A 24,207-nucleotide genomic window follows, 5' to 3' on the forward strand; every position below is an offset into this window, starting at 1 on the left:
CTCCTACCTAACACTGACTCCCCCTACCTAACACTGACTCCTCCTACCTAACACTGCTTCTTCCTACCTAACACTGACTCCTCCTATCTAACACTGACTCCTCCTACCTAACACTGACTCCTCCTACCTAACACTGACTCCTCCTACCTAACACTGCCTCCTCAAACCTAACACTGGCTCCTCCTACCTGACACTGCCTCCTCCTACCTAACACTGCCTCCTCCTACCTAACACTGTCTCCTCCTACCTTACACTGACTCCTCCTATCTAACACTGACTCCTCCTACCTAAAACTGTCTCCTCCTACCTTACACTGGCCCCTCCTACCTAACACGGACTCCTCCTACCTAACACTGGCCCCTCCTTAGCTAACACTGGCCCCTCCTACCTAACACTGGCCCCTCCTACCTAACACTGACTCCTCCTACCTAACACTGTCTCCTCCTACCTAACACTGCCTCCTCAAACCTAACACTGCCTCCTCCTACCAAACACTGTCTCCTCCTACCTAACACTGCCTCCTCCTACCTAACACTGTCTCCTCCTACCTTACACTGACTCCTCCTATCTAACACTGACTCCTCCTACCTAACACTGTCCCCTCCTACCTTACACTGGCCCCTCCTACCTTACACTGTCTCTTCCTACCTTACACTGGCCCCTCCTACCTAACACGGACTCCTCCTACCTAACACTGGCCCCTCCTTAGCTAACACTTGCCCCTCCTACCTAACACTGACTCCTCCTACCTAACACTGTCTCCTCCTACCTAACACTGCCTCCTCAAACCTAACACTGCCTCCTCCTACCAAACACTGTCTCCTCCTACCTAACACTGCCTCCTCCTACCTAACACTGTCTCCTCCTACCTAACACTGACTCCTCCTACCTAACACTGTCTCCTCCTACCTAACACTGCCTCCTCAAACCTAACACTGCCTCCTCCTACCAAACACTGTCTCCTCCTACCTAACACTGCCTCCTCCTACCTAACACTGTCTCCTCCTACCTTACACTGACTCCTCCTATCTAACACTGACTCCTCCTACCTAACACTGTCTCCTCCTACCTTACACTGACTCCTCCTACCTAACACTGTCCCCTCCTACCTTACACTGGCCCCTCCTACCTTACACTGTCTCTTCCTACCTTACACTGGCCCCTACTACCTTACACTGACTCCTCCTACCTTACACTGGCCCCTCCTACCGTACACTGGCCCCTCCTACCTAACACTGACTCCTCCTACCTAACACTGGCCCCTCCTTACCTAACACTGACTCCTCCTACCTAACACTGGTCCCTCCTACCTAACACTGGCCCCTCCTACCTAACACTGACTCCTCCTACCTAACACTGCCCCCTCCTACCTAACACTGGCCCCTCCTACCTTACACTGGCCCCTCCTACCTAACACTGACTCCTCCTATCTAACACTGGCCCCTCCTATCTAACTCTGGCCCCTCCTACCTTACACTGGCCCCTCCTACCTAACACTGACTCCTCCTACCTAACACTGGTCCCTCCTACCTAACACTGGCCCCTCCTACCTTACACTGGCCCCTCCTACCTAACACTGACTCCTCCTACCTAACACTGGTCCCTCCTACCTAACACTGGCCCCTCCTACCTTACACTGGCCCCTCCTACCTAACACTGACTCCTCCTACCTAACACTGCCCCCTCCTACCTAACACTGGCCCCTCCTACCTTACACTGGCCCCTCCTACCTAACACTGACTCCTCCTATCTAACACTGGCCCCTCCTACCTAACACTGGCCCCTACTACCCACAAAAACAGCACCACCTTTCCACTGATGGATCAGGGTACAAATCATCTCTGTTTGAGATGGCTCTGTGAGTAACTCTCTATTATAGAGCAGCTGTACACTTCTCTGTGGGAGGTTTGCACAGGAACTGGCAGCCTTCTCTCAGGGTAGAGTCAGTTACTAAACCACCCAACCACCTCGTAGACTTCAGTCCCTGCATAGATGGGTAGCATCTTCCTGCTGAGTGTATGAAAATGCTCCTGCTCTGTAGAGGATCAAGTCTTATTGGGCTGAGTTTCCTCAGTGTCTGTGTCTGATGAAAACCTTCCCGTTTGTAGGTGATGAACCGGAGGAGACAGCAGCCTCATCCTACACTCCAGTAGCTACTTGAAAGAGTAACAGCAGTGCAGCAACGCCCCCCTTTAGAACCCGACGCAGCACCCCGGGAAGACATGATAGAGGACACCACTGTTATGACACACGATGACATCCACCCAACCTCACTCAAATCACCAAGTTTGTGAATCCAGCTCTAATCCAGAGTGAGAAAGACAGAGAGAGAGAGAGAGAGAGAGAGAGAAAGACAGAGAGAGAGAGAGAGAGAGTGAGAAAGACAGAGAGAGAGAGAGAGAGAGAGAGAGAGTGAGAAAGACAGAGAGAGAGAGAGAGAGAGAGAGAGAGAGAGAAATAGAAATAGAGAGAGCGACAGAGAGAGAGAGTGACAGAGAGAGAGAGACAGAGAGAGAGAGAGAAATAGAGAAAGAGACAGAGAGAGAGAGAGAAATAGAGAGAGAGACAGAGAGAGAGAGAGAGTGACAGAGAGAGAGAGAGACAGAGAGATATTTGTATGTTGTCTACCTCACTTGCTTTGGCAATGTTAACACATGTTTCCCATGCCAATAAAGCCCTTGAATTTAATTGAATTGAATTGAGATAGGCAGAAAGAGAGAGAGACAGAGAGAGAGAGAGCGAGAGAGAGAGACAGATAGAGAGAGAGAGACAGAGAGAGAGAGAGCGACAGAGAGAGAGAGACAGAGAGAGAGGCAGACAGAGAGAGAGAGAGAGACAGAGAGAGAGCGACAGAGAGAGAGAGACAGAGAGAATGTGAAGTCTTTTACTTGGCAGTATCTCAGAATTCACATTCCAAGGGTCCTATAACCTAACATACCCTCCTGACAGCCAGAACAGCTTTGCCTTAGCATAGATTCTTGGCATAGAAGTGTCTGGTATTGCTTAATTGCTTAATTAACTTGGGAACCACAAAGGAACAACTTGCTTTCAATATCCTTTGTGTCCCTCATTTAATCAAGTGTTTCATTTATTTTGGCAGTTACCTCTAGATGTATCATTGCTTAACACCCCCCCCCCCCCTTCCCTCCCCAGTCTCTCTCTCAATTAAATTTTTCAATTCAAGGGCTTTATTGGCATGGGAAACATGTGTTAACATTGCCAAAGCAAGTGAGGTAGATAATATATAAAGTGAATATATAAAGTGAAATAAACAATAAAAATTAACAGTAAACATTACACATACAGAAGTTTCAAAACGTTACATTACAAATGTCATATTATATATATACAATGTACAAATGGTAAAGGACACAAGATAAAATAAATAAGCATAAATATGGGTTGTATTTACAATGGTGTGTGCTCTTCACTGGTTGCCCTTTTCTCGTGGCAACAGGTCACAAATCTTGCTGCTGTGATGGCACACTGTGGAATTTCACCCAGTAGATATGGGAGTTTTTCAAAATTGGATTTGTTTTCAAATTCTTTGTGGATCTGTGTAATCTGAAGGAAATATGTCTCTCTAATATGGTCATACATTGGGCAGGAGGTCAGGAAGTGCAGCTCAGTTTCCACCTCATTTTGTGGGCAGTGAGCACATAGCCTATCTTCTCTTGAGAGCCATGTCTGCCTACGGTGGCCTTTCTCAATAGCAAGGCTATGCTCACTGAGTCTGTACATAGTCAAAGCTTTCCTTAATTTTGGGTCAGTCACAGTGGTCAGGTATTCTGCCACTGTGTACTCTCTGTGTAGGGCCAAATAGAATTCTTAGTTTGCTCTGTTTTTTTGTACATTCTTTCCAATGTGTCAAGTAATTATCTTTTTGTTTTCTCATGATTTGGTTGGGTCTAATTGTGCTGCTGTCCTGGGGCTCTGTGGGGTGTGTTTGTGTTTGTGAACAGAGCCCCAGCACCAGCTTGCTTAGGGGACTCTTCTCCAGGTTCATCTTTCTGTAGGTGAGGGCTTTGTTGTGGAAGGTTTGGGAATCGCTTCCTTTTAGGTGGTTGTAGAATTTAACGTCTCTTTTCTGGATTTTGATCATTAGTGGGTATCGGCATAATTCTGTTCTGCATGCATTATTTGGTGTTCTACGTTGTACACGGAGGATATTTTTGCAGAATTCTGCGTGCAGAGTCTCAATTTGGTGTTTGTCCCATTTTGTGAAGTCTTGGTTGGTGAGCGGACCCCAGACCTCACAACCATAAAGGGCAATGGGCTCTATGACTGATTCAAGTATTTTTTGCCAAATCCTAATTGGTATGTTGAAATTTATGTTCCTTTTGATGGAATAGAATGCCCTTCTTGCCTTGTCTCTCAGATCGTTCACAGCTTTGTGGAAGTTACCTGTGGCGCTGATGTTTAGGCCAAGGTATGTATAGTTTTTTGTGTGCTCTAGGGCAACAGTGTCTAGATGGAATTTGTATTTGTGGTCCTGGTGACTGGACCTTTTTTGGAACACCATTATTTTGGTCTTACTGAGATTTACTGTCAGGGCCCAGGTCTGACAGAATCTGTGCATAAGATCTAGGTGCTGCTGTCTCTCTCTCTCTCTCAATTTCAATTCAATTTCATTGTAAGGGGCTTTATTAGCATGGAAAACACATGTTTTCATTGCCAAAGCAAGTGAAATAGATACGACACAAAAGTGAAATAAACAATGAGAAGAAAGACATTTCAAATGTCATATTATGTCTATATACAGTGTTGTAATGATGTGCAAAGACAACATAAAGAAGCATAAATATGGGTTGTATTTACAATGGTGTTTGTTCTTCACTGGTTGCACCTTTTCTTGTGGCAACAGGCCTCAAATCTTGCTGCTGTGATGTCACACTGTGGTATTTCACCCAATAGATATGGGAGTTTATCCAAATTGGACTTGTTTTCAAATTCTTTATATGGTCATACATTTGGCAGGAGGTCAGGAAGCACAGCTCAGTTTCCACCTCAGGAGGTTAGATGGACCATTACGTACTGGCTACAATGGTTCACTGTACTGATTAGAATCGCAGTTACACATGCTAAATCAACCATTTTGTAGTGTGTGTGTGTGTGTGTGTGTGTGTGTGTGTGTGTGTGTGTGTGTGTGTGTGTGTGTGTGTGTGTGTGTGTGTGTGTGTGTGCATTTGTTTGTTTGTGTTTACGTGTGTGAAATGTCATCAGAGGTTTATAGCCTAAAGGGTTAAACTGAAAAGAGACTTGTTGAATTCTGGACCACAGCCGTTTCACAGTCAGCTCAGTGAGCACTCTGAAGTCACACACATATTATTATAATTACTATTATATTAGTCAGTTAGTCATTAGGACGCCATATTAGTCATGCAATCATAATGCAGTCTCTCTCACAGCCACGTACCGAATACTTATTTTCAAGCACTTTGAGCTACATTTATTGATGAGAAGTGCATAAGACACACACACACACAGTCAGAACTGTAGGCATTCAATGGTATGTGTCCAACACTGTCTGTGATGTAGCTCAGTTATCTGTCTCCTCTATAGTCTCATCAGTTATCTGTCTCCTCTATGGTTTCATCAGTTATCTGTCTCTATAGTCTCATCGGTTGTCTGTCTCCTCTATGGTTTCATCAGTTATCTGTCTCTATAGTCTCATCAGTTATCTGTCTCCTCTATAGTTTCATCAGTTGTCTGTCTCCTCTATGGTTTCATCAGTTATCTGTCTCCTCTATAGTCTCATCAGTTGTCTGTCTCCTCTATGGTTTCATCAGTTATCTGTCTCTCTAGCCTCATCAGTTATCTGTCTCCTCTATAGTTTCATCAGTTATCTGTCTCCTCTATGGTTTCATCAGTTATCTGTCTCCTCTCTAGCCTCATCAGTTATCTGTCTCCTCTATAGTCTCATCTGTTATCTGGCTCCTCTATAGTTTCATCAGTTATCTGTCTCCTCTATAGTCTCATCAGTTATCTGTCTCTATAGTCTCATCAGTTATCTGTCTCCTCTATAGTCTCATCAGTTGTCTGTCTCCTCTATAGTCTCATCAGTTGTCTGTCTCCTCTATAGTTTCATCATGTATCTGTCTCTCTAGCCTCATCAGTTATCTGTCTCTCTAGCCTTATCAGTTATCTGTCTCTCTAGCCTCATCAGTTGTCTGTCTCCTCTATGGTTTCATCAGTTATCTGTCTCCTCTATAGTTTCATCAGTTATCTGTCTCCTCTATAGTTTCATCAGTTGTCTGTCTCCTCTATAGTCTCATCAGTTATCTGTCTCCTCTATAGTCTCATCAGTTATCTGTCTCCTCTATAGTTTCATCAGTTGTCTGTCTCCTCTATAGTCTCATCAGTTATCTGTCTCCTCTATGGTTTCATCAGTTATCTGTCTCCTCTATAGTCTCATCAGTTGTCTGTCTCCTCTATAGTTTCATCAGTTATCTGTCTCCTCTATAGTTTCATCAGTTGTCTGTCTCCTCTATAGTTTCATCAGTTGTCTGTCTCCTCTATAGTCTCATCAGTTATCTGTCTCCTCTATAGTCTCATCAGTTATCTGTCTCCTCTATGGTTTCATCAGTTATCTGTCTCCTCTATAGTTTCATCAGTTGTCTGTCTCCTCTATAGTCTCATCAGTTATCTGTCTCCTCTATGGTTTCATCAGTTATCAGTCTCCTCTATAGTTTCATCAGTTATCTGTCTCTCTAGCCTCATCAGTTATCTGTCTCCTCTATAGTCTCATCAGTTATCTGTCTCTCTAGCCTCATCAGTTATCTGTCTCCTCTATAGTCTCATCAGTTATCTGTCTCCTCTATGGTTTCATCAGTTATCTGTCTCCTCTATAGTTTCATCAGTTGTCTGTCTCCTCTATAGTCTCATCAGTTATCTGTCTCCTCTATGGTTTCATCAGTTATCTGTCTCCTCTATAGTTTCATCAGTTGTCTGTCTCCTCTGTGGTTTCATCAGTTATCTGTCTGCTCTATAGTTTCATCAGTTATCTGTCTCCTCTATAGTTTCATCAGTTGTCTGTCTCCTCTCTAGCCTCATCAGTTATCTGTCTCCTCTATAGTCTCATCAGTTATCTGTCTCTCTAGCCTCATCAGTTATCTGTCTCCTCTATACTCTCATCAGTTATCTGTCTTCTCTGTTGTCATCAGGACATAGGAAACTTCCAAACAGACATGAATCAGTAGAAAGTAGTATGTGGTTCCCTGCCTGAACTACCTGATCAAAGGTCTCTCTCTCTGCCTTTGAAACACACACACACACTGACACACACACGCATGCACGCACACACACACACGCATGCACGCACACACACACACACACGCACACACACACACGCACACACACACCGACACACACACGCATGCACGCACACACACACACACACACACACACGCACACACACACCGACACACACACGCATGCACGCACACACACACACACACACACACACACACACACACACACACCGACACACACACCGACACACACATCGACACACACACACACACACACACGCACACACACACCGACACACACACACACGCATGCACGCACACACACACACACACGCACACACACACACACCGACACACACACCGACACACACACCGACACACACACGCATGCACACACACACACACACGCACACACACACACACACACATACATACACACACACACACATAAAATAATGAAAGGGAGAGAGAGAAGGTGAGAGAGGGAACGTTATTCCAATGTCCCCCTGTCCCTGTCTGATCCGTGGTACTAACACCAGACTACTGCTATGACCCGTGAGGGCTGCCAACAGTTGGCCACTTGGGTAACTAAAGCTGCTGCGTAAAAAGGACAGCCCAGTTTGAGACACTATGACTTCGACTTTAACTTGTGTTCTAACTATGAACAACAGACAGACACTCAGAGTTGGAATAGGAAAAGGATCGGTAATATAATAGGTTTATAGTTACCTGAGTTGTGTTGTCTCGCGGGTACCAGGTGAACAGAAGCCAACCTGCTGGTGCTACGTGTTCCAGGATTATACACCTTTTAATCGCTTCAGCTACACACAACACACACACACACTCCAATACACACTCCTAACTACACACACAGCTTGTCTTCGCCGTGCCGTGCGTTCTTTGTCTCTCTCCAAATACGTATCCCCTATCTCGGATGCTCCACCGCAACTTTTGTCCGGACAGGCGTGCGCCGTGTGTCCTAAATTCAGTTGTTGTAGTTCCCAGTCCCGTACGATGCTTTATATCTGGTGCTTCACTGTTGAAGGTGGCGACGGAGTAGAGTGGGTGGATAAATTAACGACTGATGCAACTTTTTTAATAACTCTAGACCTCATCTCCTGCTGATGAAGTCGGCTGCCCGGTGTGTCGTGAGCTCCCCCGCTACATGCTGGCTGGCTCACGGTGCGTGCCACTGCCGCGCACTTTGTGTGTGTGTGTGTGTGTGTGTGTGGTGAAGTCCCCGGAGTATTTATCTATTATCCCGGGTTGTCTTCGATCAGAACAGCGTTCAAGACGGGAGCATAACCGAACACAGACGTCATATTTACACCGGATCGATAACGAGCCCTGGCCCCGGTTGCCCCATGCAGTTCTCTCAGTGCTCTCGGTTTGGAGAAAAAAAACGTTATATTCCTCTCCTATTTTTCTCCTCTCAGTCGACAGAGCGGGGGAATGATTGTTAGTAATATAGTAAGGTCGAAACTTTCTCCCGTTCAACAGTGTCCCCGAATGGGACAGGAGCAGCGTTAGGGGTTAACACTACAATGTTGTATTAAATCCTGCTCGCGCGAAGTTCCTCCTCGATCGGTTTCCGTTTAATCACATATTGTCCGCCAGAGGACAGGAAATCCCCGACATTAATTTGATTACTGAAGCAGGGTGGTTTGTGTATTTCTGGAGACACACATACACGAGCGCTCTCGCATAAACTCTCACAACCACTCCAAATGCTCTCTGCTGACAGCCTGACCTCGGAGCGCGGGAATGTAGGACTCTCTCCTGCGCCCAATATTGCTTTCGTTTACTTAATCTGAACACCACTCCCTTAATGCATAAGAAAACATCTCGCTCTTCTCCTCCTCCTCTCTTCGCCCTGAGTCAGGCGTTGTGTGTGTGGGTATGTGGGCCCTAAGCAATATTTGGTGGGAGGGGAGGGGGGTTAAGGGACATTTCCTGCAATTCTACCCATTTTGTAATGATTTATGCCATGCTAATATGATGTCTGAGTGAGAATGAAAAACAAAACCTATGGGGGCCCCAGGAGGTCAGAGCCCCTGGGCACATCCCCTGTTTGCCCTGGTTTTCCTCCATGATTACTTCAAGTTTAGATAGCTGGCTAGACGAACTACCAATCAAAACATTGTTAACTGACATGGCTAATTGAGTGGCTGTCAGTGACTGACGTAAGAGAAAAAACACTGTTGCTTATGCCTGGAACATGCCTTGTGTATGTGTTTGTGTGTTTATGTGTGTGTGCATGTGTGTGGTTATGTGCGTGTGTGCTCGTGTGGTTTCGGCTATTATTTTCCAGGCTTGTCTTCCTTAACTACCTGAGGGGTTCCTGGATGGGAGACCAGATGCTGCTGGAAGTGGTGTTGGAGGGCCAGTAGGAGGCACTCTTTCCTCTGGTCTAAAATAATATCCCAATGCCCCAGGGCAGTGATTGGGGACATTGCCCTGTGTAGGGTGCCGTCTTTCGGATGGGACGTTAAACGGGTGTCCTGACTCTCTGAGGTCATGAAAGATCCCATGGCACTTATTGTAACAGTAGAGGTGTTAACCCCGGTGTCCTGGCTAAATTCACAATCTGTCCCTCAAACCATCACGGTCACCTAATAATCCCCAGTTTACAATTGGCTCATTCATCCCCCTCCTCTCCCCTGTAACTATTCCCCAGGTCGTTGCTGTAAATGAGAACGTGTTCTCAGTCAACTTACCTGGTAAAATAACAGATAAATAAAATTAAAATAAATGATGATAATTAGCATTATGTCTTGCTCCAGATTAATCAGGATTAATCAGGATGATCACGAGGGACAGATTGATCAGGATGATCACGAGGGACAGATTGATCAGGAGGATCACGAGGGACAGATTGATCAGGAGGATCACGAGGGACAGATTAGTCAGGATGATCACAAGGGACAGGTTGATCAGGAGGATCACGAGGGACAGATTGATCAGGATGATCACGAGGGACCGATTGATCAGGATGATCACGAGGGACATATTGATCAGGAGGATCACGAGGGACAGATTGATCAGGATGATCACGAGGGACAGATTGATCAGGGTGATCATGAGGGACAGTTAACAGATCTCTCACCTCTCCCTCAGCTCAACACTGGACTCAACACTGTCACTTAGCGAATTACACTCATATTATCGCATAGGCCTCTCTCTGTCTGCCTCTCTCTCCCTCTCTCTCTCCCTCTCTATCTCTCTGTCTCTCTCTCCCTCCCTCTCTCTCTCCCTCCCTCTCTAGCTCTATGCCTCTCTCTCGCTGTCTCTCTCTCTCTCACTCTCTCTGGCTCTTGCTCTCTATCTCTCCCTCTCTCTGTCTCTCTCTCTCTCTCTCTCTGTCTCTCTCTCTCACATTCATTCATTCTTTCTGAACGTAGGGCTACATTACAGAGGAACACAGGTCATCTGGCTCAACGCTGAATGGACAATGTGTGATCTGGCTGGGGCCTGTGCTGAAGGACAGTATCAGTCCAGAGTAGCCTAGATGAAGTTAGACTTCTTGTCCATTCAAACTACTCGTATTTGTAAATCAACCAGTAAGTCACTACTGATCCCAAACGCCAGTGCCAATCAAGAGTGTATGTGTATGGTGATTGGGTGGTTGGATTGGAGCGTTGAGTCAAGCACATCTTAGTTATTGTAGCCGATGATGGATAATGTCAACTATTTCCAGTCAACTAACTTGGTCTTCCTTAGCTGACAATAACTAGAACCTGAGTCAGCCATGACTACTCTGGACGGCTCTGACTTAGAATACGTGGACAACTACAAATACTTAGGTGTCTGGTTAGACTGTAAACTCTCCTTCCAGACCCATATCAAACATCTCCAATCCAAAGTTAAATCTAGAATTGGCTTCCTATTTCGCAACAAAGCATCCTTCACTCATGCTGCCAAACATACCCTTGTAAAACTGACCATCCTACCAATCCTCGACTTTGGCGATGTCATTTACAAAATAGCCTCCAATACCCTACTCAACAAATTGGATGCAGTCTATCACAGTGCAATCCGTTTTATCACCAAAGCCCCATATACTACCCACCATTGCGACCTGTACGCTCTCGTTGGCTGGCCCTCGCTTCATACTCGTCGCCAAACCCACTGGCTCCATGTCATCTACAAGACCCTGCTAGGTAAAGTCCCCCCTTATCTCAGCTCGCTGGTCACCATAGCATCTCCCACCTGTAGCACACGCTCCAGCAGGTATATCTCTCTAGTCACCCCCAAAACCAATTCTTTCTTTGGCCGCCTCTCCTTCCAGTTCTCTGCTGCCAATGACTGGAACGAACTACAAAAATCTCTGAAACTGGAAACACTTATCTCCCTCACTAGCTTTAAGCACCAACTGTCAGAGCAGCTCACAGATTACTGCACCTGTACATAGACCACCTATAATTTAGCCCAAACAACTACCTCTTTCCCAACTGTATTTAATTTTAATTAATTTATTTATTTTGCTCCTTTGCACCCCATTATTTTTATTTCTACTTTGCACATTCTTCCATTGCAAAACTACCATTCCAGTATTTTACTTGCTATATTGTATTTACTTTGCCATCATGGCCTTTTTTGCCTTTACCTCCCTTCTCACCTCATTTGCTCACATTGTATATAGACTTGTTTATACTGCATTATTGACTGTATGTTTGTTTTTACTCCATGTGTAACTCTGTGTCGTTTTATCTGTCGAACTGCTTTGCTTTATCTTGGCCAGGTCGCAATTGTAAATGAGAACTTGTTCTCAACTTGCCTACCTGGTTAAATAAAGGTAAAATAAAAAAATAAATAAAAAAAATGTCCACACTCTGCATATATCCTATGATAATCAGCCACACACACACACACACACACACACACACACACACACACACACACACACACACACACACACACACACACACACACACACACACATACACACACACACACACACACACACACACACACACACACACACACACACATATATATATACACACACACACACACACATACACACACACACACACACACACTAGGTTTGACAGTGTTTATAGGTGTGTGTGTGAATTAGGTTTGACCTCAATCCCCTGTCTTATCTCGTTAATCTTGTCTCGTACCACTTCTTTAGTCAGCCTGACCTAATATCACTGACTGACTGGTTCTGATACTAATATCACTGACTGACTGACTGGTTCTGATACTAATATCACTGACTGACTGGTTCTGATTCTAATATCACTGGCTGACTAGTTCTGATTCTAATATCACTGACTGACTAGTTCTGATTCTAATATCACTGGCTGACTGGTTCTGATTCTAATATCACTGGCTTACTGGTTCTGGTACTAATATCACTGACTGACTGGCTAGTTCTGATTCTAATATCACTGGCTGACTGGTTCTGATACTAATATCACTGGCTGACTGGTTCTGATACTAATATAACCTACTGACTGGTTCTGATTCTAATATCACTGGCTGATTAGTTCTGATTCTAATATCACTGACTGACTGACTGGTTCTGATTCTAATATCACTGACTGACTGGTTCTGATACTAATATCACTGACTGACTGGTTCTGATACTCATACCACTGACTGACTGGTTCTGATACTAATATCACTGACTGACTGACTGGTTCTGATACTAATATCACTGACTGACTGGTTCTGATACTAATATCACTGACTGACTGGTTCTGATACTAATATCACTGACTGACTGACTGGTTTTGCTACTTAATATCTCTGACTGACTGGTTCTGATACTCATACCACTGACTGACTGGTTCTGATACTAATACCACTGACTGACTGGTTCTGATACTAATATCACTGACTGACTGGTTCTGATACTAATATCACTGACTGACTGGTTCTGATTCTAATATCACTGACTGACTGGTTCTGATACTAATACCACTGACTGACTGGTTCTGATTTGTTATAAAGCGGTGCAGAGCGTTTGATTTGGCTGCGAACGGGCAAGGAGACCCACAGCTCCACTAAAACCGTTGACAACTGCATGCCGTTTTTCAAGTGATTGTTAAATAAATGTGAACTGTTTGCTTCCGTAATATCATCACTTCTTGATGAGTCAAAGCAACAAATGTCATATTGTTCCATACAAAAAGGTGTGCACATTTAGCTCTATCATTAGAGTTTATACAGGAAGTAACTGCACGCTTCCCATGGTCAGTAAACATCAACTGATCATGTCATTTCAGATACGTGAGGGTAGCCTGACGATATATCTCTCAATATTGGCCGCCATTCATTGGATATTTGAATGATATCAAATTAAAGTGAACTATACATGACATGTAGTGGTTTAGGTTCATTTCCCCATCAGGTAGCAGGCTACATTTAGATTTTAGTCATTTAGCAGATACTCTTATCCAGAGTGCATACAGTTTCATACTAGCAACAGTGACTAAGTTCAGGGCAGGGTACTGGGAGGAGGCCGGCTAGTGGTGACTATTTAGGTCTGATGCCCCTGAGATCAAAGCAATTTTTCAGTCTCTCAGTCCCAGCTATGATGCACCTTTACCAACCTCGCCTTCTGGATGGTAGCGGGGTTAACAGGCCGTGGCATGGGTGGCTGAGGTCCTTGATGAAATTCTTGGCCTTCCTGTGACACCGGGGGCTGTAGATGTCCTGAAGGGCAGGTGGTGAGTTGGGCAGACCGCACCACTCTCTGGAAAGCCTTGCGGCTGCGGACGGAGCAGTTGCCGTACCAGGCGGTGATACATCCTGACAGGATGCTCTCGATGGTGCATCTGTAAAAGTGTGTAATGATCTTAGGGGCCAAGCCATATTTATTATTATTATTATTATTTTATTTTTTTCTTCTACTGTGTTATTGGCTTGTTTATTGTTTACTCCATGTGTAACTCTGTGTTGTTGTCTGTTCACACTGCTATGCTTTATCTTGGCCAGGTCGCAGTTGTAAATGAGAACTTGTTCTCAACTAGCCTACCTGGTTAAATAAAGGTGTTCTCAACTAGCCTACCTGGTTAAATAAAGGTGAAATAAAAAAAATAAAAAATAAAATAAAAGAAGCACTGTTGCGCCTTCTTCACCACTCTGTCTGTGTGGGTGGACCATTTCAGATTGGCAGTGATGTGTACGCCGAGGCATTATACGCGGCCTTTTCTAAATGGTAACATATAATATTCAACTAACAACTGATAAGGTAATTCCACAATGGAGTGATTATTTGAAGAGTCAAACCACTCATGCCTTGAGAAATGGGGGCGCCGACTGCTAGCCTCTAAAGGCCCCTTTTTTTTATTTTCGCCTAAATGACATACCCACAACTAACTGCCTGTAGCAAGGATATGCATATTCCAGGTACCATTTGAAAGAAACACTTTGAAGTTTGTGGAAATGTGAAAGGAATGTAGGAGAATATAGCACAATAGATCTTGTAATAGATAATACAAAGAAAAAAACAACTGTTCTCTAGCATTTTTTTGTAGCATCATCTTTGAAATGCAAGAGAAAGGCCCAGCTGCGATTTAGATTTTGGCCACTAGATGGCAGCAGTGTTTGTGCAACGTTTTTGAATGATCCAATGGACCATTGCATTTCTGTTCAAAATGTTGTATCAAGACTGCCCAAATGTGTCTAATTTGTTAATTAATAACTTTTCATGTTAGAAATTGTGCACTCTCCTCAAACCATAGCATAGTATTATTTCACTCTTAATAGCTACTGTAAATTGGACAGTGCAGTTAGATTTCAACTGATCTGTTTCACCTGTCTTTGTGATGCAATTAGCCAGGGCTGGGCTGTCAACACCGGATCAGCACAAGGAGCTGTATTGCGGGACTTTTGGTCATTTTGTGTCCTCGTGCCCGGTAAAAGACCAGGCTTACCGGTAGGAGTGAGTACTCTGGTGGGCCATATGAGGAACTTTTCTGCTTCCCTTACTCGCACCCTTTTTCATGTCATTCTGCTGTGGGGAAACCAGTCCAAATCTCTCCGGGTCCTTATTGACTCTGGGGCCAATGAGAGCTTTTTGGACGCCACACTGGCTTCTGAGCTGAACATACCCACTCCATTCCCATGGATGTTAGATTGCTGGACGGGCACTCTATAGGTTGGGTCACTCATAACACCACTCCCATCAACCTACTGGTGTCAGGGAATCACAGCGAAACCATTCAGTTCCTGCTCATCAAGTCTCCACAGATCCCCCTGATTTTGGGATTCTCCTGGCTCCAGCGACATAGCCCATAACTCATCAACTGGTCTATGGGTGCAATCACAGGCTGGAGTCCATTCTGCCACGCCCATTATCTGAAGTCAGCGCAACCTGCCCTGGGACGTCTTCCTGGGTCCTCGGAGGTGGTTCCGGATCTCTCCGCCATACCCGCGGAGTACCAGGTGTCGGGACCTGCTGTCGGGACCTAAAACTAAGGCAATGTAGGACTACATTGGGGACTCCATAGCTACAGGATTTATCCATCCTGATTTCTCTCCCGCTGGCATGCATTGACGACTGGGGACTCAATGACATCACTGTTAAGAAGCATTATCTACTACCACTCATTTCCTCGGCCTTCGAGTCGCTAAAGGGGGCCACTGTGTTCTTCCAGGTGGATCTACGTAACGCCTACCACCTGGTGCGGGTATGAGAGGGGGACGAGTGGAAGACCGCCTTCAACTCGGCCAGCGGCCACTACAAATATCTGGTCATGCCCTTTGGCCTCACCAACGCCCCTGCCGTATTCCAGGCTCTGGTGAATGACGTTCGCGACATGCTGAACCGGCTCATCTTTGTCTACATTGATGACATCCTCTACTTCCCACGCTCGCCCCAAGAACGTGCTCCATTTCCGGTAGATTCTCCAGTGCCTTCCTTTAGAACCAGTTGTTTGTTAACCTTTTTGGGATAGGGGGCAGCATTTTCACTTTTGGATGAATAGTGTGACCAGAGTGAATTGCCTCCTACTCTGTCCCAGATGCTAATATATGCATGTTATTATTAGTATTAGATAGAGAACACTCGGAAGTGTCTAAAACTGTTTGAATGATGTCTGTGAGTATAACAGAACTCATATGGCAATCGAAAACCTGAGATAAATTCTACCAGGAAGTGGGACATCTGAGGTTTGTAGTTTTTCAAAGCTTTGCCTACATAGTACACATTGAGATATGGATGACGTTGCAATTCCTAGGGCTTCCACTAGATGTCAACTGTCTTTTGAAAGTTGAATGAGGAATATACTGTAAAAGAGGAGCTCATGAGACCTGTTTGAGTCAGTGGTCTGTCAGAGAGCCTCAGTCTCATTACGCGCGCTCCCGAGAGAGATACCTCGCGTTCCAGTGCTTTTTCCGAAGACAGGAATTCTCCGGTTCGAACATTATTGATGTTTTATGTTAAAAACATCCTAACGATTGATTCCATACATCGTTTGACATGTTTCTAAAGGACTGTAACAGAACTTTTTTAGTTTTTGTCTGGATGAATTGCTCACGCCTCATGAAGATGGATTACTGGGGGCTGAACACGCTAACAACAAGTGGCTATTTGGACATAAATTATGGAACTTTATGGAACAAATCAGTCATTTATTGTCGAACTGATTTTCCTGGAAGTGCCTTCTGATGAAGATAATCAAAGGTAAGTGAATATTTATGGTGTTGTTTCTAACTTTGTTGATTCCAAAATGGTGGCTATTCCTCTGGCTGTTTTGGGTTCTGATCTCTGTTCTCAGATGATGCTTTTTCCATAAAGATTTTTTAAAATCTGACACAGCGGTTGCATTAAGGAGAAGTCTATCTTTAATTCTGTGAATAACACTAGTATCTTTAATCAATGTTTATTATGAGTATTTCTGCTAAAATCACCGGATGTTTTGGAATCCAAACTTTACTGCACGTAAGGCACCAATGTAAACTGAGATTTTTGGATATAAATATGCACATTACCGAACAATACATACATGTATTGTGTAACATGATGTCCTATGAGTGTCATCTGATGAAGATCATCAAAGGTTAGTGATTCATTTGATCTATATTTCTGCTTTTTGTGGCTGAAAAAATGGCTGTGTTTTTGGACGTGGTTCTGATCTAACATAATCGTTTGTTGTGCTTTAGCTGGAAAGCATTTTTGAAATCGGACACGATGGGTAATTAACAAGATGTTTATCTTTCATTTGCTGTATTGGACTTGTGTGAAAAGTACATATTTCTAAAAAATATTTTTGAATTTCGTGCACTGCCTTTTCATGTTGTCGAGGGGTTCCGTTAAGGCGGAAATGTGAGAGTTCCATCGCTCCACCATTCCCTTTCTTGGCTACATCATCTCTGCTGGGAGCGTCAAGATGGATCCCGAAAAGGTGAAAGCGGTAGTGGAATGGTCATTGTGTGGACCTAACACAAAACCTGGAGTATCTCCGCACCGCCAAGTGCCTCAACTTCAGGCAGGCGAGATGGGCTCAGCTGTTTACCCGTTTCAACTTTTCCCTACCGGCCGGGGTCCAAGAACGGCAAGCCGGATGCCCTGTCTTGCCGCCCTAACCCCACTGCTACCACCCCGGAGCCCGAGACCATCCTTCCCACCTCGTACCTGGCGACGGCACTCAGCTGGGGTATCGGGAAACAGGTCTGGGAGGTGCAGCCGAACACTGGTTAACTGGATAACCAGGCTTGCCTGCCACCCGGGCTCCCGTTGGACCCTGTCCTTCGCGCAACAACGCTTTTGGTGGCCTACCATGGTTCACGACATCGCCGCCTGCAGGGTCTATGCACGGTACAAGACCCCTCGACAAGTTCCGGCTTGCCTCCTTCAACCTCTACCCATCCCTCATCGCCCCTGGTCTCACATCTCCCAGAACTTTGCCACGGGTCTCCCCCTTCTGATGGCAACACCGCCATCCTGACCGTGGTAGATCGCTTTTCCAAGGCCGCCCACTTCATTCCTCTCCCCAAGTTACCCTCTGCCAAGGAGAAGGCCGAGCTCAGCAGCACGTTTTCGCCATCTATTGACTGCCCGTGGACATGGTGTCCGACCGTGGCCCTCAGTTCTCGTCCCAGTTCTAGATGGCGTTCTGCACCCTCATTGGGTTGTCGGCCAGCCTGTCCTCTGGGTTCCACCGACAGTCTAACGGCCAGTCGGAGAAAGCCAACTAGGACCTCGAGACCACCCTGCTCTGCCTGGTCTCCGCCAACCCCACCACCTGGGGCCAGCAGCTGGTGTGGGTGGAATTCACCCACATCACCCTTCCCCGCTCTGTCATGGGCCTATCACCGTTTGAGTGTTCCCTCAGGTATCAGCCCCCGCTCTTTCCTGAGCAGGAAGAGGAGGTCGGCATACCTTCTGCCCAGATGTTTGTCCGTTGCTGTCATCGTACCTGGAGGAGAGCCCGGTCGGCCCTCCTCAAGACCACCTCCAGGTATCGATGACAAGCGGATCGCCATTGGACCCCGGCTCCCCGGTATCGTCTCGGGCAGAATATATGGCTATCCACCCGGGATCTGCCCCTCCGGGTGGAATCCTGCGAACTCTCCCCCCGGTTTATCGGCCTGTTCCCCATCTCCAAGATCATTATCCCCTCTGCTGTTCGTCTTCTGTTTCCCCGTACCCTTCATATACATCCCACCTTTCATGAGTCCAGAGTTAAACCTATGTCTCACAGACCTTTGTCTCTCACAAAGCAAGCTAGCTATTTTAGATGCTGACCTGATGGGGCCACTTACTAGCTAGCTTTTCTAGCTAACATAGGAAGCTATGTAGATAGCTATATAGAAAAAAAGGGCTAATGTTGACCCACTGAATGAAATATCCTAGCTAAGCTAGCTACTTTGAAGATAGCCCAAGATGTACTCTTAACCTATTGTCACTCCTTATAGGAAAATTCCACCCTAAAACTATATTTAGGTGTTTGTTTAATTAGTCCATTGTTGATATGTTTTACTTGTCAGCAATCACATGTTCAAGATATACTAGTCCTAAATGTGGGACGCTTCCTCAGGGTGTCAACAGTCTTCAGACATAGTTTCAGGCATTTATTTAAAAAAATGAGCCAGAACGATAACATCGCGTCAAGTGGTCACATGAGTTTTGCTTGCGCAACAGAACATGGACAGCTATTGTTTTTCCCTTTCCTACTGTGAAAGACATTTGCGGTTGATATATTATCGATGATATGTTTTCAAAACAACCTGAGGATTGATTATAAAAAACGTTTGACATGTTTCTGTGGACATTATGGATATTATTTGGAATTTTCGCCTGCGTTGTCGTGAACGCAGGCGAAACATAACGCGACAAACAAATGGAGGTATTTTGGATATAAGATCTTTATGGAACAAAATGAACATTTGTTGTGTAACTGGGAGTCTCGTGAGTGAAAATGTCCAAAGGTAAATGATTAATTTGATTGCTTTTCTGATTTTTGTGAACTAGCTACTTTTTATTTTACTAGGCAAGTCAGTTAAGAACAAATTCTTATTTTCAATGACGGCCTAGGAACAGTGGGTTAACTGCCTGTTCAGGGGCAGAACGACAGATTTGTACCTTGTCAGCTCGGGGATTCGAACTTTCAACCTTTTGGTTACTAGTCCAACGCTCTAACCACTAGGCTACCCTGCCGCCCCTACTTAATTCGTAGTGTACATAATGTTTTGTTGTGCTATCGATAAACTTACACAAATGCTTGGATTGCTTTCGCTGTAAAGCATCATTTCAAAATCTGAGATGACAGGTGGATTAACAAAAGGCTAAGCTGTGTTTTGCAATATTGCACTTGTGATTTCATGAATATGAATATTTTTTTGTAATATTATTTGACTGTGGCGCTACACTCAGCGGTTGCTGATGAAAATGATCCCGCTTAAGGGATGGGTAGCAGTCAAGAAGTTAATTGGGGAAATGTAAACCAGGTGTGTATGGAAACAAGACAAATGGATATACAAAAAATGGAGCGGCGATGGCTAGGAAGCTGGTGACGTCGATCGCCGAACGCCGCCTAACAGGGAGAGGGGCTGACTTCGGCAGAAGTGGTGACATGGAGTCCCATTTCAGATGTTACATACTCGTTGACGGCTAGTTTATGTACTAGTATCAAATCAAATGTATTTATAAAGCCCTTCTTACATCAGCTGATATCTCAAAGTGCTGTACAGAAACCCAGCCTAAAACCCCAAACAGCAAGCAATGCAGGTGTAGAAGCACGGTGGCTAGGAAAAGCTCCCTAGAAAGCCCAAAACCTAGGAAGAAACCTAGAGAGGAACCATGCTATGAGGGGTGGCCAGTCCTCTTCTGGATGTGACGGGTGGAGATTATAACAGAACATGGCCAAGATGTTCAAATGTTCAGAAATGACCAGCATGGTCAAATAATAATAATCACAGTAGTTGTCGAGGGTGCAGCAAGTCAGCACCTCAGGAGTAAATGTCAGTTGGCTTTTCATAGCCGATCATTAAGAGTATCTCTACCGCTCCTGCTGTCTCTAGAGAGTTGATAACAGCAGGTCTGGGACAGGTAGCACGTCCGGTGAACAGGTCAGGGTTCCATAGCCGCAGGCAGAACAGTTGAAACTGGAGCAGCAGCATGGCCAGGTGGATTGGGGACAGCAAGGAGTCATCATGCCAGGTAGTCCTGAGGAATGGTCTAGGGCTCAGGTCCTCCGAGAGAGAGAGAGAAAGAAAGAGAGAAAGAGAGAAAGAGAGAATTAGAGAGAGCATGCTTAAATTCCCACAGGACACCGGATAAGACAGGAGAAGTACTCCAGATATAACAAACTGACCCTAGCCCCCCAACACATAAACTACTGCAGCATAAATAATGGAGGCTCAGACAGGAGGCGTCAGGAGACACTGTGGCCCCATCCGATGATACCCCCGGACAGGGCCAAACAAGAAGGATATAACCCCACCCACTTTGCCAAAGCACAGCCCCCACACCACTAGAGGGATATCTTCAACCACAAAGATCTCTGCCACGGCACAACCCAAGGGGGGGCGCCAACCCATACAGGAAGATCACGTCAGTGACTCAAACCACTCAAGTTACGCACCCCTCCTAGGGACGGCATGGAAGAGCTCCAGTAAGCCAGGGACACAGCCCCTGTAATGGGGTTAGAGGCAGAGAATCCCAGTGGAAAGAGGGGAACCGGCCAGGCAGAGACAGCAAGGGCGGTTCCTTGCTCCAGAGCCTTTCCGTTCACCTTCACAGTCCTGTGCCAGACTACACTCAATCATATGACCCACTGAAGAGATGAGTCTTCAGTAAAGACTTAAAGGTTGAGACCGAGTCTGCGTCTCACACATGGATAGGCAGACCATTCCATAAAAATGGAGCTCAAAGGAGAAAGCCTTGCCTCCAGCTGTTTGCTTAGAAATTCTAGGGGCAATTAGGAGGCCTGTGTCTTGTGACCGTAGCATACGTGTAGGTATGTACAGCAGGACCAAATCGGAAAGATGGGTAGGAGCAAGCCCATGTAATGGTTTGTAGGTTAGCAGTAAAACCTTGAAATCAGCCCTTGCCTTGACAGGAAGCCAGTGTAGGGAGGCTAGCACTGGAGTAATATGAACACATTTTTTGGTTCTAGTCAGGATTCTAGCAGCCATATTTAGCACTAACTAAAGTGTATTTAGAGAGTAGAGAGAGCAGAGCATTGTAGTAGACTAACCTAGAAGTGACAAAAGCATGGCTTCATTTTTCTGCATAATTTTTGGACAGATAGTTTCAGAATTTTTCAGATTTTTGCAATAGATGTAGATGGAAAAAAGCTGTCCTTGAAACAGTCTTGATATGTTCGTCAAAAGAGAGATCAGGGACCAAATTAACGCCGATGTCATTCAGTTTTATTTGAGATGACTGCACAACCATCAAGATTAATTGTCAGATTCAACAGAATATCTCTTTGTTTCTTGGGACCTAGAACAAGCATCTCTGTTTTGTCCGAGTTTAAAAGTACAAAGTTTGCAGCCATCCACTTCCTTATGTCTGAAACACAGGCTTCTAGCGAGAGCAATTTTGGGGCTTCACCATGTTTTATTGAAATGTACAGCTGTGTGTCATCCGCATAGCAGTGAAAGTTAACATAATGTTTTTGAATGACATCCCCAAGAGGTAAAATATATAGTGAAAACAATAGTGGTCCTAAAACGGAACCTTGAGGAACACCGAAATGTACAGTTGATTTGTCAGAGGACAAACCATTCACAGAGACAAACTGATATCTTTCCGACAGATAAGATCTAAACCAGGCCAGAACTTGTCCGTGTAGACCAATTTGGGTTTCCAATCTCTCCAAAAGAATGTGGGGATCGATGGTATCAAAAGCAGCACTAAGGTCTAGGAGCACTGAGGGCAGATGTAGAGCCTCGGTCTGATGCCATTAAAATGTCATTTACCACCTTCACAAGTGCAGTCTCAGTGCTATGATGGGGTCTAAAACCAGACTGAAGCATTTCGTATACATTGTTTGCCTTCAGGAAGGCAGTGAGTTGCTGCACAACAGATTTTTCTAAAAACATTGAGAGGAATGGAAGATACGATATAAATCAATACTTTTTCATATTTTCTGGGTCAAGGTTTAGCTTTTTCAAGAGAGGCTTTACTACTGCCACTTTTAGTGAGTTTGGTACACATCCGGTGGATAGAGAGCCGTTTATTATGTTCAACATAGGAGTGCCTAGCAAAGGAAGCAGCTCTTTCAGTAGTTTAGTTGGAATAGGGTCCAGTATGCAGCTCGAAGGTTTAGAGGCCATGATTATTTTCATCATTATGTCAGGAGATATAGTACTAAAACACTTGAGTCCCTCGCTTGATCCTAGGTCCTGGCATAGTTGTGCAGACTCAAGACAACTGAGCTTTGGAGGAATACGCAGATTTAAAGAGGAGTCCTTAATTTACTTTCTAATGATCATGATCTTTTCCTCAAAGAAGTTATTTAATTTATTACTGCTGAAGTGAAACACCATCCTCACTGCTTTTTAGATTAGATTTAGGTTTGCAACAGTATCAGTCATGTTTTTTTATTGTTCTTATTTTCCTTAATTAAGTTGGAAAAATAGGATGGTCGAGCAGCAGTAAGGGCTCTTCGATACTGCACGGTACTGTCTTTCCAAGCTAGACTTCCAGTTTGGTGTGGCGCCATTTCCGTCCAAGCTAGTCGGAAGACTTCCAGTTTGGTGTGGCGCCATTTCCGTTCCAATTTTCTGGTAGCTTGCTTCAGAGCTCGGGTATTTTCTGTGTACCAGGGAGCTAGTTTCTTATGACAAATGTTTTTAGTTTATAGGGGTGCAACTGCATCTAGGGTATTGCGCAAGGTTAAATTGAGTTCCTCAGTTAGGTGGTTAACTGATGTTTGTCCTCTGACGTCCTTGGGTAGGCAAAGGGAGTCTGGAAGGGCATCAAGTGTATAGACAGTTAACCACTGTCCTACTGATGGTCCATACAGTAAGATCTTTTTTATTTTATTTTTATTTTACAATTCAATTAACAATAAAAGGTTTCGCGTGAGCATGACACTTTCAAACTCATAGGACAGCCACAAGCCTGTGAAGCGATGGAGCAAGAGATCAGGTTCCATAGATGACAGGTCTCCACAGAATAAGATTACCTACTTATAGATGGAGTCCTGCCACACGTCTCCACAGTATAAGATGACCTACCTCTAGATGGAGTACTGCCTCACGTCTCCACAGTATAAGATGACCTACCTCTAGAGGTTGTACTGCCACACGTCTCCACAGAATAAGATTACCTACTTCTAGATGTTGTATTGCCACACGTCTCCACAGAATAAGATTACCACTTCTAGATGTTGTACTGCCACACATCTCCACAGAATAGATGGCCTACCTCTAGATGTTGTACTGCCACACATCTCCACAGAATAAAATGACCTACTTCTAGATGGAGTACTGCCTCACGTCTCCACAGTGTAAAATGACCTACTTCTAGATGGAGTATTGCCACGTC

General features: G+C 44.9%; 1 protein-coding gene across 1 annotated transcript in view; it reads right to left on the reverse strand.

Moving 5' to 3' along the window:
- Positions 1 to 9,017, reverse strand: part of alkal2b (ALK and LTK ligand 2b) — a 22,526-nt gene extending 13,509 nt beyond the window's left edge. The window contains exon 1 of the mRNA XM_031829273.1: positions 7,980 to 9,017. The gene's annotated coding sequence lies outside the window, so the exon portion shown is untranslated. The remainder of the gene's footprint in view (positions 1 to 7,979) is intronic.
- Positions 9,018 to 24,207: the final 15,190 nt, after the last annotated feature.

Source organism: Oncorhynchus kisutch, linkage group LG7 (genome assembly GCF_002021735.2).
Source record: "Oncorhynchus kisutch isolate 150728-3 linkage group LG7, Okis_V2, whole genome shotgun sequence".
Lineage (NCBI taxonomy): Eukaryota > Metazoa > Chordata > Actinopteri > Salmoniformes > Salmonidae > Oncorhynchus > Oncorhynchus kisutch.